Here is a 17,782-nt window from a genome sequence, read left to right on the forward strand (position 1 = left end):
AATGCCAAAAATAGCAGAGAGAAGGCCTCTTCCTCCTCTCTGCCTTCTAGTCACACAAGTGCGCTTAATTATAAGGGAGTCAGGGAAATGAATTCCAGCTTTCTAGTCTCTATAACATAATAGAATAGAAGAAAGTAGGAATGGAGGATGCATGCCAATTGACCATATTCGACACTGACTTTGACCCTGCCCTTTAGGAGTTCACAGACTAGAGGAAGTAACACCAGGATCAATGCAGGTTGAAAGGATGAGGCAAAAAGTGTCTGTGACAGACCAAATTTCATCCACATGAGGTCTGGGACCTTAGTAGTCTTAAAGGGATTCCAGTCCTAATTTGGAGCTATGGAGCACAGGCGCTGCTAGTCACTGGAGGAAAGCTGAAGTCAGTGCACTGGGGAGAGAGGGAGAGGCAAAGAAGAGGACCATGACCGAATGTTCAAGACAGTTCTCACTTCCTGGAAGGGGCTGTACATAATACTCCAGGGCCCTGAGTATGGTCCCAGGTAAAGACAGCCCACTGCTCAGTGGCAGCTCCTTCCTCACACTGACTGGCTTTGGTTTCTTCCACCCTATGTAGCTCACCTGTCACCTGCCTTAGTGATGAGCTCCTGGATCCCCACGGGGAGTAGAGAAGTACAGAGGGAAGACTAGCATGGGCTCATCTCTCAAGCAGGAGGGCCTGAGCCCTGGGGTGTTTTGCTGGGGAACACGGAGGAACTGGCACCTTCCAGCTGCCTGTATCTGCTTCTTCCTGTGACTCCAAGTGTTTTGGCATCTCTCCTCTTCTCTGACTCCAGGAATCAAGAGCCAGGTCCAGGTGCTTCTAGGACAAGGAAACAGTGGCAGCTTCCAAGATCCCAAATAAATCCCCAGTCCAAAAATGGCATTGGTTTATATATGGTGAATGAGTAGGAAAGTCTAGGGATGATGGGTGGGCTGGCGTCTCCTCACGGGCTTAACATGGAAGATAGTATATCCTGGTGGCTACAAGCATGGCCTCAAAAGGCCTGTCCTGGCTCAGCTGCTCTCTAGTTGTGTGACTTTGGGCCAATGACATATCTTTGAACTTGTTCCCCATCTGCAAAATGGGAATAATATATACTTAACTTCACAAGATAGTTGGAAACTTAATTGAAATAATTATATATAAATATGTATAAGATGGATGTTTAGCAGTGTCTGATATATAGTAACCACATAGCTGATTGTATTTGTGTTATTACTATTGATACTATATGTTCTCAGCCACATTTTTCTATCTCGCCAGAAAACGTCTAGAAGACAGGGTTCCTCGTGCAAGGCTTGCTCCTGAAATATGTGCTCTTAGTGGGGGGCCAGACCAGGCCAGGATGCCCCTCAGACCTGTTGCCTCCAACTGAGAAGTCTCTGTCCCCTTGATTCCTGGTACTGTCCCTCTGTGGTTCCATTGGGCATCTTAACATGGCCAGAAAGGGGGACATGATATCACTCTGGTGGGTGAGGAAGGGAGAAACTAGTGATATTCAGAGGCCTAAATCATAAGAGTTTGGAAGCATCTGCTGTGACTTTTTGTGCCCCTTCCCTCCTCTGCTTTTCTTTCCCTGCACCCTCCCACTTCATTTAAATTCATTGAATATCTGCTCTGTACCAGGCACTATGCTAAGCACTGTGGGGTACAGTGAAGAGCAGAGAGAAAGGCATCCCTTAACCAACTGGGGTGCTCAGTCTCTAGAAAACACAAACTATACACATATAATCACACAAATATTGACTTAATTACAATGATAATAGGTGCATCCAAGGAAAATAAGAGAGTAATGATCGTGGATAATGGGGGAACTTAACCTCCCTTATTAATCTGGGGGAAGAGGAGTGGCAGAGAAGTCCATGTCTGACCTGAAGAATGAGTAAGAGCCAGGCAGGGGAGAGGGAGGAGGCCTGGGCAGAATGTCTGCCAAAATGTTAGATGATAACTTTATGATGTGTTGCCTTGACCAGAGGTATTTGATTCTTAACTGGGGACTCCCAAAGGGATAAATATTTAATGGTGGGATTTTTGAGAGACATGTGACCCAACTGATAGGCTCAGGAGGCCTTCTCACCAGCATCCAAACCCAATCATGTGGCCAGGAGGCCTATCTCTGTGTATATAGTGAGTGAGTGTGTGTGTGTGGGGGGCATCTGAATGCATGTTCGTGACTGTGAATGTCAGTGCAGGTGTGTATGGATAAATGCAGAGCTATAATTAATAATTTTGACATCTGGGCCAAACAGCAGAAAGACAGCTTTAAATCCACAGAGACGTCATCTCATGGGGGAATTGGGGGAGAGCAGAGAAGGAAAGCTGCTCTCTCACATGCACACAGGAGCCTCCAGCAGTTGGGTCTCTCACATTTGACCTTGGACAACCCAGATCATCTATGTCTGCCCAGTGTGGGGGCCAGGCTAGCCCGGCCTCCTAGGGAAGCACTGGTGTTGAAGGAGAGAGAAGAGGAGAGGCTTTAACATTTGCCTAGTCTTTTAGAAAATTATTTAAAATGTTGGCACCTTCCCTATTTTTGTTCCTGGGCCTCTGGGGAGTGTACCTTTATTGAAACTTTGAACGTATGCGTGCATATATATGTGTGTGGATACTGACTGCACGTGCTTATCTGTATATGAATGGGTGTTTGGGGACTACACCAATTGTGTGACTAAGAGCCCTGTGAGTTTGGGACCAGCACACCTGTTTGTGTGCTCTTCCGCTCCCACTATGCCCGTCTCTGCTGATCTCACGAGAAGCAGAGGTTGGCATGTTCTGCTGGTCAGGGCTGAGTCCCTTCATGTTAAAACAGACTGAAAATGTACTGATTGCAACAAGGCAAACAGAAATAATAGGCTCATACTCACCTCCATTCCATAAAGCAAGTGGAACCTGGGCCCATTGCAGTGAATGAGCTTCAATAATTCATCCCAGCTGCTGATGTGGTATTGACATAAAGCTAATGTAACCCTGAAGGAGCCCTGAAAAGCTAATGTAACGTAAGGAGCAATTACGCTTCACCTGCAGCGTGGTCGCTCTGCTCGCTCTCCAGCACTATGTTGCAAAGCAAAATCCCATAGTGAGAAAAGGGCTGGGGAGGTCACTTGTCCCCTTCCCTCCTTGCAGTTGACTCTCTGAGTCTGTTTGGATGGTGTTCTAGTTTCTTCTTGATGATATTCTTGAATAGAGACTTCCCACCCCCATCTCAGAATTTGAACTTCCCAACAGTGAAGGGTATGTTTCTTAGGTCGGACCAAGTTCTCTTTAGTATCTCTTTCCAAGGAATGAAAACCACTGGAACTTTCTATGGGGTTTGACATTTGGAGGAGTAAGGCTGAGGTTTTTCTCTGGAGAGAGAGCGGCCCTATGGTTAATGTCTTCAACAACATCTGACAACCCATTTGATTTTCTTCTGTCTCAAAAATAAACATCTCTCATTCACCACTCAAAAATGTTTATTGAGTCCCTATCTTCACTTATGCAGTAAATGCTTAGGAAGCACCTGCCAGTACTAGGTGAACCGAACAGTCTGGATCCTTACCTACGTGGGGTGGCTGTATAGTGGGAGAGAGAGACATTAAACAAATAAACACGCAAATAAGTATATAATTGCAAATTGTTGCTAATGCGCCTTATTTCTATTCAGATACTTATGCGACCATCAATGCAATGAAAGGGGATAACAGTAAGGAACAGCTTTGGAATGGGAGGGCCTCTCTGAGCCCTGAAGGATGAGTCTAGCCTGAGAAAGAGCGGGAACACTAGATTAGGGGGAGGGAAAGGCAGGCACATGTTTGACGTTTGTTCCTTGCTGCAAGCGGATGGTTAAACTGCTTGCCTGGAGCCTGGTGGAAGAAAAGGGATTGGAAGAGAAAGATCTGAGTTCAAGACTTGATTTTGCCATTTTATAGTTGCGTGGCCTTGGGCTAGTTACTTCTCTCTTGGGCAAGTTACTTGAAAGTCTTAGTTACCTCATCTATAAAACAGATGATTACATTACCCACTCTACAGAATTGTTAAGAAAAATCAAGTACAATAATATTCTAAAGTGCTTATCAGAGCTTGGCAGATAGTAAGTGTCAATAAATTACTATTATGGCCATTTCGATTATCCTCAAATGCTCCAAGTTCTATATGACTTCCAGGTTTTGGCACAACTTGCTCCCTTTGCCTGGATCACACCCTTTATTTACTTATACTCATCTTTTAAGTAGCTGCTGAAATGTATTTCCCAAAAAGGACTTTCCTGACCCCTAGATCAGTGGCTCTCAAACTCTAATGCGTGTAAGAGTCACTATGTGTGTGGTTATTACAAAGCAGATTTCCAGTTTTGACCAGTACCGTGACAATGTAGGATGATAACATTAGGAGAAACTGGAAATGAATGAGAAAAATACAGAAACTCTCTGTACTGTCTTTGTAACTTTTTTAAAAATCTAAGATTATTCCAAAATAAAAGTTTATTTAAAGAAGCACAACGAGATAGCTCACACTATTAAAAAACAAAAAGAGCCCTGGCTGGTGTTAGCTGAGTGGATTGAGCACGGGCCTGCAAACCAAAGGGTTGCCAGTTCGATTCCTAGTCAGGGCACATGCCTGGGTTGTAGGCCAGGTCCCCAGTGGGGGGCATGCAAGAAGCAACCACATATTGATGTTTCTCTTCCTCTATCTCTAAAAATAAATTAATTAATTAAAAAAATTAAAAAACAGAAACAAAATAACAAGTGTTGGTAAGGATATGGAAGTGCCCTTGTGCACTGTTGGTGGGAGTATAAAATAGCCACTTTGGTAAATAGTATGGTGGTTTCTCAAAAAGTTAAAAGTAGAATTCCATATGATCCAGCAATTCTCCTTCTGGGTGTGTACCCAAAAGAATTGAAAACATGATCTCAAAGAGGTACCGTATGCCCATGTTCACGGAAGCACTGTTTACAATAGCCAAAAGGTGGAAGCAACTCAAATCTTCACTGATGGATGAATGACTAAATAAAATGTGATCTATATGTACATTAGAATATTATTCAGCCTTAAAAAGGAAGAAAATTCTAACACCTGCTACAAAATGAATGAACCTTGAGGGCGTTATGCTAAGTAAAATAAGCAAGTCACGAAACAACAAATACTGTATGATTCCACTTACGAGTAAATGAGGTATCTGTGTGTGCTACATGCCATTGAGTCAGCCCCGCCTCCTGGTGATCCTATGAATGAGTGACGTCCACAGTGCCCGGTCCCCAACACTCCTGCCTGGCTCCTGCAGACTCATGCCTATGGCTTCCTTTTCTGAGTCAGTTGATCTCATACTTGTCTTCCTCTTTTCCTGCTGCTTTCTATTTTCCCAGCATTGTTGTCTTTTCCAAAGAACCCTGCTTTCTTAGGATGTGTCCGAAGTAGGACAGCTTTCATTTTCTCATTTTTGCCTCTGGCGATGTTACAGGCTTAATTTGTTCTAGGACCCACGTGCTCGTCTTTCTGTCAGTCCAGCTATCTGTAGAGCTCTCCTTCATACCATGTTTCAAAAATAATCAAATTCATACACCATTAAAGTAGAATTAGTTGCACAACAATGTGAATTGACACTATTGAACTGCACACTTAAAATGGTTAAGATTATAAATTTCATGTTATGTGTGTTTTACCACAATTTAAAACATTCTTTTAAGCATATTTCTGGGCCCTACCTTTAGAGCTTTTGACAGTGCACAAATGAAAAAGCTTATCCTAAAATTCATATGGAATTACAAGGGACCAGAATAGCCAAAACAATCTTAGAATAAAGTTGGAGGACTCACATTTCCCGACTTCAAACCTTACTATAAATTTACAGTAATAAAAACAGTGTGATACAGGTATAAGGATAGACATATAGATTAATGGAGTAGATTTGGGAGTCCAGAAATAAACTCATATATGTCTGTGGTGAAAACCGATTGGTCTTCCACAAAGATGCCAAGACTATTCGATGGGAACAGAATATTCTTTAACAGATAGTGCTGTGACAACTGGATATTCACATGCCAGAAAGAATAGAAATAAGGAGAAGGAGAAGGGAAAAACCCTGAATCCCTACCTCACACTATGTACAGAAAATTAACTCAATGTGAATCGGAGACCTAGATGTAAGAGATAAAATTATAAATCTTTTAGAAAAAAACATAAGGGTAAATCTTCACGACCTTGGATTTGGCAATGGTTTCTTAAATGTGACACCAAAGGCACAAGAAAAAATGGATAAATTGGACTTCATCAAAATTAAAAACTTGTACGTCAAAGGATACCATCAAGAAAGTAAAAACACACTTATTTATTTATTCCTTTCCTTGGAAATTATATATCCAATAAGGCTCTAGTGTCCAGAATATATAAATAACTCATAATTCAATGAATTCAATGACAAAAAAAAATAACCCCATTTAAAAACGGGCAAAGAGCCCTGGTTGGTGTGGCTCAGTGGTCAAGTTCTGGCCTGCAAATCAAAGGGTGTCCAGTTCCATTCCCAGTCAGGGCACATGCCTGGGTTGTGGGCCAGGTCCCCAGTAGGGGGCACGTGAGAGACAACCACACATACATGTTTCTCTCCCCCTCTTCCTCCCTTCCCCTCTCTCTAAACATAAATAAATAAAATCTTTTTAAAAATGGGCAAAGGACTTGGATAGATATTTCTCCAAAGAAAAGATGCAAATGGTCAATAAGTGCATGAAAAGATGCCCAACATCATTAGTTATTTGGAAAGTGCAACCAGAACCACATGAGATACCACTTTGCACTCATTAGAATGGCTATAATAAAAATTAAAAAAAGAAAAATAACAAATATTGGCAAAAATGTGGCAACATTGGTGCCCTTGTACATTCCTCGTCAGCCTGCAGAGCGGTACAGCCACTGTGCAAAACAGTTTGGCCGCTCCGTAAAAAGTTAAACAGAATTACCTTATGACCCAGCAATTCCACTTCTAGGTACATACCCAAGAGAATTGAGAACAGGTACTCAAACAAATAGTTGTACATGAATATTCATAGTAGCAATATTAACAACAGCCAAAATGTGGAAACAACCCAAACCTCTATTGATGGATGAATGGATAAACAAACTGGAGTATATACATATACTGGAATATTATCCATCAATAAGAAGAAATGAAGGGCTGAAATGTACTACATTTATGAATGACCCTCAAAAATTATGTTAAGTAAAAGTAGGCCGACACAAAAGATCATATGTGATTTCATTCATATGAAATGTCCAGATGGGTAAATCCAGACAGACAGAAAGCAAGTTACTGGTTGCGGAGAAATAGGGGGAGAGGGGATGGAGAATGACTGCTTGAAAGGCGTGTGGTTTCGTTTTAGAGTGATGACAATGTTTTGGAATTAGACAGAAGTGATGATTATACAACATTGTAAACGTCCTAAATGTCACTGAAGTGTATACTTTTAAGTGGCTAATTATATGTTATGTAAATTTTACATAATTTTTTTTTAAGAAAGCAGATTCCTGGCCCCACCTTTAGAGCCTTTGACTCAGTACATCCAGCACATGGCCCAGGAATCTGAACCTCCTACAAGTACCCAGATGCCTCTGATGCAGGGGGGCCAGGGACCCTATTTTTAGAAACATCGCTAAACTGTGTTAAACCTCCCGTTGATCTTCTCCCGTAGATTCTTGAGCCTCTCCTTTTGGAACATACCTCCTAACTGAAGTTATTTATCCTGTACTTTTTTCCCCTAGACTCCAAACTCCTTGAGGGCAGGGCCTATGTCTTCTTTTTAAAAATGTATTTATTTATCTATTTGAGAGGGAGAGACAGAGAAAAACATCCCTTTGTTGATTCACTCATTTATGCATTTGTTGGTTACTTACTGTATGTGCTCTGGCCAGGATCGAACCCGCAACATCAGGGTGACGCTCCAATCCACTAAGCTGCTCTGCCAGGGCCATGTATCTTCTTTATTCATCATAATACCTCCAGCGTTTAGAAAAGCACCTGGACATTACATGTCCTCAGCAGACATGGGGTGAGTAGAATTACTGAACTGCATTTACCAGGAGGGGTCAGAGTAAAATGGGAAAATCCTAAGGAGTCTCTAGTCCAAGAACCCACAGTCCAGGTGGGGGGTTCAAGGTTTAACTGCCGTTCTCTCCATGACTTCCATCACGTGGCGAAGTGCATCACGCCCCAGTGTGGAAATCAGCACACTCTGGTTGGGAAGTGAGGCTTCCCCAGTATCCCAAACTGAGCTCCCCTTAGGGAGGCACAGCTAGGGAGCTCATCATGGTCAAGTCTGGGCATAGTAGTCTCAGTCCTGAGACCCACGGACGTGGCTTCCAGAGGCGCACACCTCTGTTGGCATCTCCAAGCTAGAAGACTCTGGCCAGGTTTTCCTGGCTGCCTAGCTGATCCCAGCACCATTTGGCTGGTGACTGCTCTTAATCTTGGACGCCTCCTAATCTTGGACAGTGCCTTAAAGCATAGTCAGCAGAATGACTTCCCTCACTGTCACTGAGTTGGGCCTGGGCCATCCTCCTGAAGCCTGTGCTGACTTCTAAGGCCTCATCCATACTGCAGGAAGCACAATGCAGCCTAGAGGGTGTGCAGGAGACATCCTGAGGGCCAGCTGGAGCCTCAGACCCGCCCGCACCTGTCCTATGGGGCCTGCACAGGTGTAATTTTCTTCTCACTGCTCTTGCCCTCTCATCCAGGCCCCTCCCCTCTGTGTCTTCTCAGAGGGGGAGAGTGAAGGTTTCCAATTCTGCAAGAAGCTTATGACAGTCAATTAACCCTAAATCAATCCCCTCCTCCAACACACACATTTACGCTTACACACAGGATACTGCAAAAGTAGGAAGCCAATGTGCTTTGAAGGAAAAAATAGGGCCTTTTCTTAACTTCGCCATTTTCTTAATTTGATCACGTGGCATGTGGCCTTCTCCAAGGCTCCAGATCTTTCCCTCAACATGAAAAAAAGTCACTTTCGCCATGGCTGGTGTGGCTCAGTTGGTTGGGCGTCATCCCACAAAGTGAAGGGTCACTGGTTGGAGTCCCAGTCAGGGCACATGCCTGGGTTGCAGGTTCAGTCCCCGGTCATGGTGAAAGGCAACCACTCAATGTTTCTCTCTCACATTGATGTTTCTCTCCCTCTCTTTGTCCCTCCCTCTCCCACTCTCTTAAAAAAAAAAAAAAACAAAACCCAGCCACTTTCATCAAGCACATTCTATATACCAGGCAATGGAGCTTAGTGCTTTACATGCATTACCCCGTTCAATTCTCAAACAACACTACTAGGTAATGTTTTATAAACTTGGCTGTGAAATATAACAGATATACAGAAGATGTCAAAAACACATATTGTCTCTATAACACTGATATATTACATATTATTATTACATATATAGCTGTGTTTATAGTTTTATTGCCTATGTATGCATTCCTAAATCATATAGTTTAGGTTGTTAATTTTTAACTATATATGAATGGGATAATACAAGATATGTTCTTTTGAGGTATTTTTAGCATAATCCTTTTGGAATTCATTTGTGTTGTTTCACGTATCTGAAGTTAATTGATGTACATTCCATTGGCTGAAACACCACAATTTGCATGCACCCATATTTTGCTGTGCATAATATGCTCTGGTGTGTAATGCACACCCACATTTTTGTGCACATTATACAGGGATTATCATACCCATTTTATACCCATAGGATGTAATCATTATACTCACTTATAATATACATCCTTATTTTCCTTCAACAATGTGGGCAAAAAAGTACACACTATACACAGAAAAATATGGTATTTCCATTCATTATAGGTGGGTATTGAGGTTGTCTACCTTTTCTGGACGAACATTCTCATACATGAGTTCTGGTGTACATGCCCACAATTCTCTAGGATATATAATTTGTAATGGAATTGCTGCATTATAGGCTATGAGTATCTTTAGCTTTAATGGACAAGCCCAAAGATTGCTTTTCAAAGTGGTCCCGACAGTGTGGTATTTATCCCTCTCGCCTCATTTTACTGAAAAGAAAGCTGAGGCTCAGGAAAGCTCACCAGTAGCCCAGGGTCATCAGCTCTAAGGGCAGAGCTATGGTATACACCAAGTCAACCTGACTTTGAAGCCCAGCCTCTCAACCAGCTCACTACCTCTGCTCTGTTTTAATTTAAGTATACTCAACTGCTATAACTAGAAAGCCAGTCATAACTCAGTAGCTTAAAAAATGTGAATTTTTATTTCTCTGATAGAATGGTCTTCAGGGAGTGTTTCAGATCGGCACGCTGTTCTGTTCCACAGAGTCATTAAGAAATCAAGGTTACTCTAGGGCCTTGTCAGGGAGTGCATGGCTGAGGCCAGATTGCTGTCATGTTTGAGATCCAGCTGTTGAAAAAGGAGGAGCACATGTCAGGGTTTATATCTATGAATGTGTCCTTGATGTGGTCCGCATCATTTCTTTAGTCATCTGGCCATCCCAGCTCAATTCTGCTCCCATGAAAGAGGCTGAGGGTGAATTTTGGTGGATAATTATCCCTCTCACTACAGGATATTGCCTCCTCCCTTCTATTATCTCGGGGCTTGTTTCTAATCATTTCCCCTTTTTCTATCATCCAGCAATCTCAAGGATGAATCATATGGCCAATGAATGGGCTGTAGTTCAAGAAGGCAACATTTTCTTTCTAGGTGGTTGTCAGGCAAAGTGAAGAGAAGCGCCCTCCCAAACCAGCTGATTCTCTTCAATGAACGTATTTTGAGGGCTTACTTCCTATAAGGCATTGAGGACATTTGGAGCCACCATACTGCTTAGCACACACGGGAGTTCCAGAAAACACTGCGCATGGGCGGAGAGTTAAGGGCATGTGCACCTACAGGGCGAGCTTAGAACCAAATCAGAGTCCTAGATGCACAGCCCTACCCTGCCCTGCAAGGAGAGGCCTAAGCAGCTCAGCTTGGGCTGGATGGGATATTCGTGGGAAGGAATGTGCATTCTATACATGCTTCACCAAGGAGGGTGTGATGGAATTAACTTGCCACTTTGAGGAATCCCTGCATTCTACTCAGGACTGGACATACCACCTCGGGCCTTAGCAATGTTAGGTCTTAAGGGGTTTTGTCTATGGAAATCATGGTTTCTCACATTCAAATGGTCCCATTCCATGGCCTTTGGGTCTGTTAATAGCTAGAAGAAGCCTCAGATGGAAGGAGCTGCCCTGTAAAAGGTTGCTTTCTCGGCACCTGTCAGGGAAGCCTGCGAGGATGAGGTAGGAAACCAGGTAAGATGACCTCTAGGTCCCTCCCAAACCTGGGTCCACGTTCCAAGGTCAAAGGGATACTGGTCACACATTCCGAACCACTAATGGCTAGTCCTTTCTTCTGCCTCATGAAAAAGAAGGCACCTCTTTCCTGCCAGGCAGATGGCAGATCCTGCGAAACCTGGACGAGCAGCAGGGCAAGGGGTGAGCGGTGAGATAGGATGAGGATCAGAAAGACCCAGGAGGATGTCTGGGCGGTGTCTTAATTGGGCAGATCTCTTAACTACTCTCAGCCTCAGTTTCCTCATGTGTGGAATGTACCTGTATCTGAGAAAGAAATAATAATTATCCCCGTTTTACAGATGAGGAATCTGAGGATCCTAGAGTTTAACTTGCTCAAGAATGCACTTTACAAAGTAGAGTCAGGATTTAAACAAAGGCTGTCTGACCCTGAAGTTGAAGCTCTTAATTACTAAGATTCACTAGTGGGTTGGGGACATGTGGGATGAGCTGGGGAAGAGGAGAGCCTCGAACACGTCGGATGCGGATGTCCACTGTTCGATGTTTCCTGGTTTCCAAATTGTTAACCCCAGAGTAAGTGTGTTTTAGTGTGAAAGGAATGCATAGTGTGAGTGGGCAGGAAGAAAAAGGAACAGAGACTCAATGTGGCTACACTCACCCTGTTCCTTTCTCAGGTTTACAGCCTCTGGCAGGCCCCAAGCAGGGGGTCCTCGGCGCCTGCCCCCGTAGATGGGGACACGGGCAGCCTTCTCTCTAGGGTGCCCGACTCCCTTTCCCAGCAGCCAGGGTTGGGAGGGGGTGGAGGGTGTGCAGTGGTTGCGGTTTATGCTCCTCCAGAGCTTCAGAGCAAGATTTCCCCAAAAAGCCATATTAAATAAATAAAAGGAAATTCAGCAGATGGGAACATGAATCAATGAAAACTCCCATATGAGGGCAAAGATTTATGTCAAAAAACAAAACATCAACATCTGGGAGCTGCCGCGTCTCCTCTTGGCTGCTCGCTTGGAATGGATTCTCGGTGTCACTTTCTGGCCCTGGGAGAGGACAGAAAGAAATAAAGAGTAAAGCCCATTTTTAAAAATAGTCATTTTTTAGTCAGAAATGAACGCAGTTTTTCCCCTCAAGGCTGGAGGGAACGTGATCCAGGCGGCGGGGATGCGGGCACCCGGCGGGCCCGGGGAGAGCGGGGAGAGAGAGCCCCCTGCCGGACGCTGAGGGGCGCCCTCCCTCTCCGCCCGGGAGGCTCTGGAGGTGGGGGGGGGGCTTTACCTCCAGATCTCACAGCTGTCGCGGCAGCACCACTGCGCACACTCCCGCGCCCACCGCACTGCGGCCTCTCAGTGGCTCCGCGGCGTGGGCGCCCGGACTCATCACGTGGGCGGAGACCCGGCCAGGGGCGATTCCCTCCGTGGCCACACCGCCTGCAGTTCCACCCGCTGCTCGGGAGCTCATCTGGCCAGAGCAAGCCTCTGCGCGGTTCCCCCAGTTCCGGGGATCTGAGACAGGCGGGGAAAGAGGAACCTAGGCCTTGAGGAACTTACAGCTCAGATCAAAGACAGCACTTAGCTCTTAGGCTGGGCCACACAAAGGTTAGGGCGCAGGCTTTGGATGCTGACGTCTGGGTTCAAACCCAGCTCTGCCCCCGCCAACTGTTTGACCTTGAGTAAGTTCAGTTCCCTGCACCAGAGTTTCATTATTTGTACAGAGGGAATAGTACCAGCCTCCTAGGGAAGTTGTGAAAAGTAAATGATAAAACACACATAAAGTACTTAACACAGAGCACGCATAAAATTAAATAAATGTTAGCTCTTGTCATTAGGATAAAGGCTTAAATTCTCATCATGGCCTGCAAGGCTCTGCGTAACCCATGCCCCTCCACTGGGCTCCAGGGACATTACCCTTGTCTCCCACCCAGCAGTCTCTTTCCCTTCTGCCTCAGGACTTTTGCATGTGCTGTTTTCTCTGCCTGGAAAGCTCTTTCCCACCCTCTGCTTCAACCCAGCCTGCTCTTCCTTTGGGCCTCAGTTTACTTGTCGCATCATGCAGAAAACTCTCTGACTTTCCCTTCCCCAAGTGTAGTCTCTGCTGTATTCTCACAGCACAGCACTTTTCAACCTTTGTCATTTCATGGCACGTATAAACTAATTGCTAAAATTCTGCGCACACCAAAAAGTATGGTTTTTGCCGATCTGAGTAAAAAACAAAATGGGTATAATTTTGATTCATTCATACCAGACATATATTGCTGTGTTGGCTGTTTTCACTTTTTTATTTAACAATCTAAGGGAAAAGAGGTCAGTGTCTCTCACTAAATAGTCAGGTGTTGCAGGTTTTAAAAATTCTTGTGGCACACCAGTGTACCATGGCGCACCAGTTGAAAACCGCTGTCATAGTAGCCTGGGCTTCTCCTTGCTAGCAATGCTCCTAGTTGAAACGTATCACCAGTTTTGTTTTGTGCTTAACGTCCATCATCCCCTGGATGGTTTACTCCATGAGGCCAGGAGCCCATCTGATTGCATTCCCCATGGAATCCCCAAGCCCCGGGACAGTGGCTGGCCCAGACTCTCTATTTGTGGTGAATGACCCAGAGCGGATAGTGGGACCCTGAGACCAGAGGGAATCCTGAGTCTTTGATACGGTTTCACGAGCTCCTTCCAACAGTAAACATGTATTTATTAAGCTCATCTCTGTGCCAGGTCCTGTGTTGGACTCCAAATACACAGAGCCATACAATTCTATCTCTGACTTGACAGAGCTCATAGTCCAAGGGCAGAGACAGACACAAGAGAAGAGGACAACCCAGATGGGGTGTAGACAGCATGCTGTCGGGGTGTGTGGGGGGAATGGAGATGGTTGTTCCTGCAAGGACGGGGGCCTCAGCTCTCCCTCATGCTTTACCTGCATTATCGTATTAAAACTCACCACAATTAGATACACCTATTATCACATCTCTTGTACAGAGGGGGCATAAAGAGGTTAAACAACTTGCCAAGGGTCATAAAGACAGTAACGGCAGAAGTGACATTCGAACAGGGGCATATTCTGCTTCAGAGCCAGAGCTCTTAACTACGTGGACATGTTGCCTCCTAGCAAATAGCTGTAAGGTTACCCGCCCTGCCCACAACCCCCACTCCGCACTGGGTGAGAGTGGGCCATTGCCCCTCCCCACATCCCTGCCAGTAGGAACACTGCCACCCAGAAGTGGAGAGGGAGGTGGCAGCCAGGGCTGCGGGGCAGGTGAAAGCTGCTCCCCACATTGGGCTTAATGAGGAATGTTCACAGGGCAGCACAGGGGACCTGCAACAGCTCAGCTAAAAACAGGAGCGCCTCTGGCTTCTGTGCTGCCAAATCCCTAGCGCTGGAGGGAGGCCCCAGCCTAAGTCGGCTCAGCGCCCTGAGGGTGCTGCTCTCACTTTTTACACCCACCTCAAAGCTCCACTGATCCTGCTACATCTCCTCTCACCACCCCCGGGGCTTTTTTTTAAAAGGTTGGATTCACATCCTTCATTTGTTCTCTAAATGGCAGCCCAACCTGCTCTCCCAGATTCCAGCGGAGGGTTTGGAGGCTTACAGAGAAACTGCTCTTCTGAGTCTTCACTGAGGCCTGGCTGAAGTTAGGTGGGGGGGTTGGGGGTGGGGTTCCTTCAAGGATTCTTTTTCAGGTCATCCCACCCTCCAGCTCTCAGAAAGCTGCATCTTCCAGCAGCACCTGGAGAAATCTGGCAGGACAACTAATAGAAAAGCGTAGCAGGTGATCTAAGACTAGAACTCAGGAAAGAGAACAAGGGTAAGGCTAACAACTGTCACCACGTATCAAGTCCTTTCTGTGTGCCAAGCACTGTGCTAACTAAGCACCTGACACGTGTTTGCTCAGTGAATCCTCACATCAACCCCATCACGGAGGAACCAGTATTATCCCCATTTCGAGGCTCAAAAACAATTCAACTTTCCCAGGTTCACACAACTAGAAATTGGTGGGAGAGTCAAACCCAGGCCATAAGGACTCTGAAGTCCAAGCTCTTAACCACTGTACTCATTCAGGGGTCAACAACACAGGCGGTAGTTCAAGGACAGAGCAATGCACAGAGAGCTGAAGTGTGAGCAACACTCACACTCAGGGTCAGGAGGCAGAAGAAGTGACTGTAACAGAACAGAAAGAATTCATCCGCCACCAGATGAACCAAACACTACACACTGGAATTGCTGTGGAGGCAGATTGGCTATTTTACTGATGAATGGTGCCATCCAGGAGAACGGGAAGCTAAGGCTCAAAAGCCTGAACTCCCCGATGCCATGTACATCACAGATGGTATGGGGCAAAATCACAAGATACTGTGGGTTAGGGGTTCGGTGTCATGCTGGGAGCTGATGGGTCAGAGGTGAGGTATGGGTAATGAAGCATTTCTTCAGGTTTTGAGGACAGGCTCTGGTCTGTTCTAGTTTCATGGGAAAGTAGCCATGGGTCACTCCACCTTCGGGCCGAGGAACTGAAACATAGCTTGTGTCAAGGTGTCATCTTTAGCCTGCCAGAGGTCCCGCCCGCCCGCACATTATCCAGGCTACTGTCTTCTGCTGCCGTGGGGGTTGCTGATTATCCAGGGGAAAGTCTAGACCTCTGAGGGTTACAGATAGATGATATAGACATGGATATAGGTATAGATATAGATATATAGATATAGGTACAGATATAGATATATAGGTATAGGTACAGATATAGATATAGGTATAGGTATAGGTATAGGTATAGATATATAGATATAGATATATGGAGAGAGAAAGAGAGGGAGGGAGATGATTTCTAGAGCGAGGGTTTAAAACTAACTGTAATTAATGTCACAAGGACCCTTGGTTTCACAATGACAGGAACAGAACAGTGGGGGGGTAAACATGGGTGACATCACACGAAGGAAGCTGGAGAGGGGACAGACTTAAGGGCCTGTTGAAAAGAAAAGATGGCGATTTTTATAGGACCTGGTGACTAACTGGGTGTGGGAGTGTCTGACACCTTTGGGGTGTCTGTGCAGATCTGAAGAAACCCAGAAGGAAAGCTAGAGAGAGGACTCGCTTTACTGGCTCCTGAGTCTTCGGTCCTGGTCTTGCCTGGGTTCCAGCTGCGTGCTGCCTTTGGGGTCCATTGGATGTCCCCCCACTCCTCTGTATCCTGATAAAACTTTTCTGAAGAGCTGGCTTTACTGAGTTTCTAATGCCTGCGATGAGAGTCAAAACTAACGTGGGGGAGGGCAGAGAAGGGAACTGAGCCACCCGAGTGCAAGGTTTCTCTCCTGAACAGCTTGGGGGAAATGGTACCCTTGACAGAAACAGTGAAGTGTGATGGCGAGGCGGTTTGCCTGTGAGACTTAAGGAGTGAACGGTCAACTGAGTCAAGTGCTCTGCAGACTGCCTGAGCAAACGCCCACTGGGGGTTGACATGTGGTCTTGACGACCCTCGTGACAGCTGTGCGGGCGGGCGGGAACTCTGGAAGGCTAAAGATGACACCTTGACCCAAGCTATGTTTCAGTTCCTCGGCCCGAAGGTGGAGTGACCCATGGCTACTTTCCCATGAAACTAGAACAGACCAGAACCTGTCCTCAAAACCTGAAGAAATGATCCACTACCTGTACCTCACCTCTAGCCAATCAGTTCCCAGCATGACACCGAACCCCTAACCCACAGTATCTTGTGATTCTGCCCTGTACTCAGGACATTCTCCAGCTGTGTCAGAACAGCGATGGGAGCTCACAGGCAAAGCTGAGAGCGACAAGTAGTGAAGGAAAGGGAGGCAGAATGTGTGTTACTTCAGAAACGTGCAATAGAAAGAATGAAATGGGTTCGTAGCTGAAAAAGGCAGGAGGATCAAATGAAGGGTGCCCCACCGCATCCCGCCCAGGAAAGGCAAGGCCTGTGTATACTTCATAGAGAGGAAGAAAAAGAACCGAATAGAGAGATGGATGCTTTGGCATGAAGGTCAGGATAATCAGACAAGATAAATAGACAAGGTTCTAGAAGAGACAGGAAGAGAATGGGATGGAGAGCAAAACAGAGTTTGGCCTTAGAACACAGGGAAGAGCCAGACCTCTGCAAATGAGTCTGTGTTCTCGTCATTTCCGCTACCTTGTACGCATGCCTAACATTTGCTTGTATAGTGTGCAACTGCAAGTCCACAGCTGTGCTCACAGCTGCTCTCAAGTTAGACCCCTCTTCTTCAGCACCGCTTATTGGCCACGTGCCAGGCAATGCACGTTTTCTCATGAGAAGGGTACAATTCCCATCTTCCAGATGAGGAAACTGAGGTGAAAGATATAACTCACTGGACTAGGTTTACCCAGCTGGTAAGTGGGAGAACTACGTTGGATGCCAGACAGTGCAATTCTAGAACTTGTGCTCCTCTGTGCTGCTTCCTGAAACTTCAGAGTTGAAAATGGTTGCCTCCAGGGAGCAGGACTAGAGAGTAAGCAGCTGCGGGCGGCAGGGGGCTGCTGTATTTTGTTGTAAGTCTCGTAGTACTGTTTGA

At 45.6% G+C, this 17,782-nt stretch overlaps 1 long non-coding RNA gene across 1 annotated transcript; it reads right to left on the bottom strand.

Moving 5' to 3' along the window:
• Window positions 1–10,244: 10,244 nt before the first annotated feature.
• Window positions 10,245–12,843, bottom strand: LOC123478152 (uncharacterized). The gene is made up of 3 exons (XR_006653286.2): window positions 12,540–12,843; window positions 11,929–12,304; window positions 10,245–10,380 (listed from the first exon to the last, which is right to left on the bottom strand). It is a non-coding gene; the product is annotated as an uncharacterized lncRNA (long non-coding RNA).
• Window positions 12,844–17,782: the final 4,939 nt, after the last annotated feature.

Source organism: Desmodus rotundus, chromosome 10, assembly GCF_022682495.2.
Source record: "Desmodus rotundus isolate HL8 chromosome 10, HLdesRot8A.1, whole genome shotgun sequence".
Classification (NCBI taxonomy): Eukaryota; Metazoa; Chordata; class Mammalia; order Chiroptera; family Phyllostomidae; genus Desmodus; species Desmodus rotundus.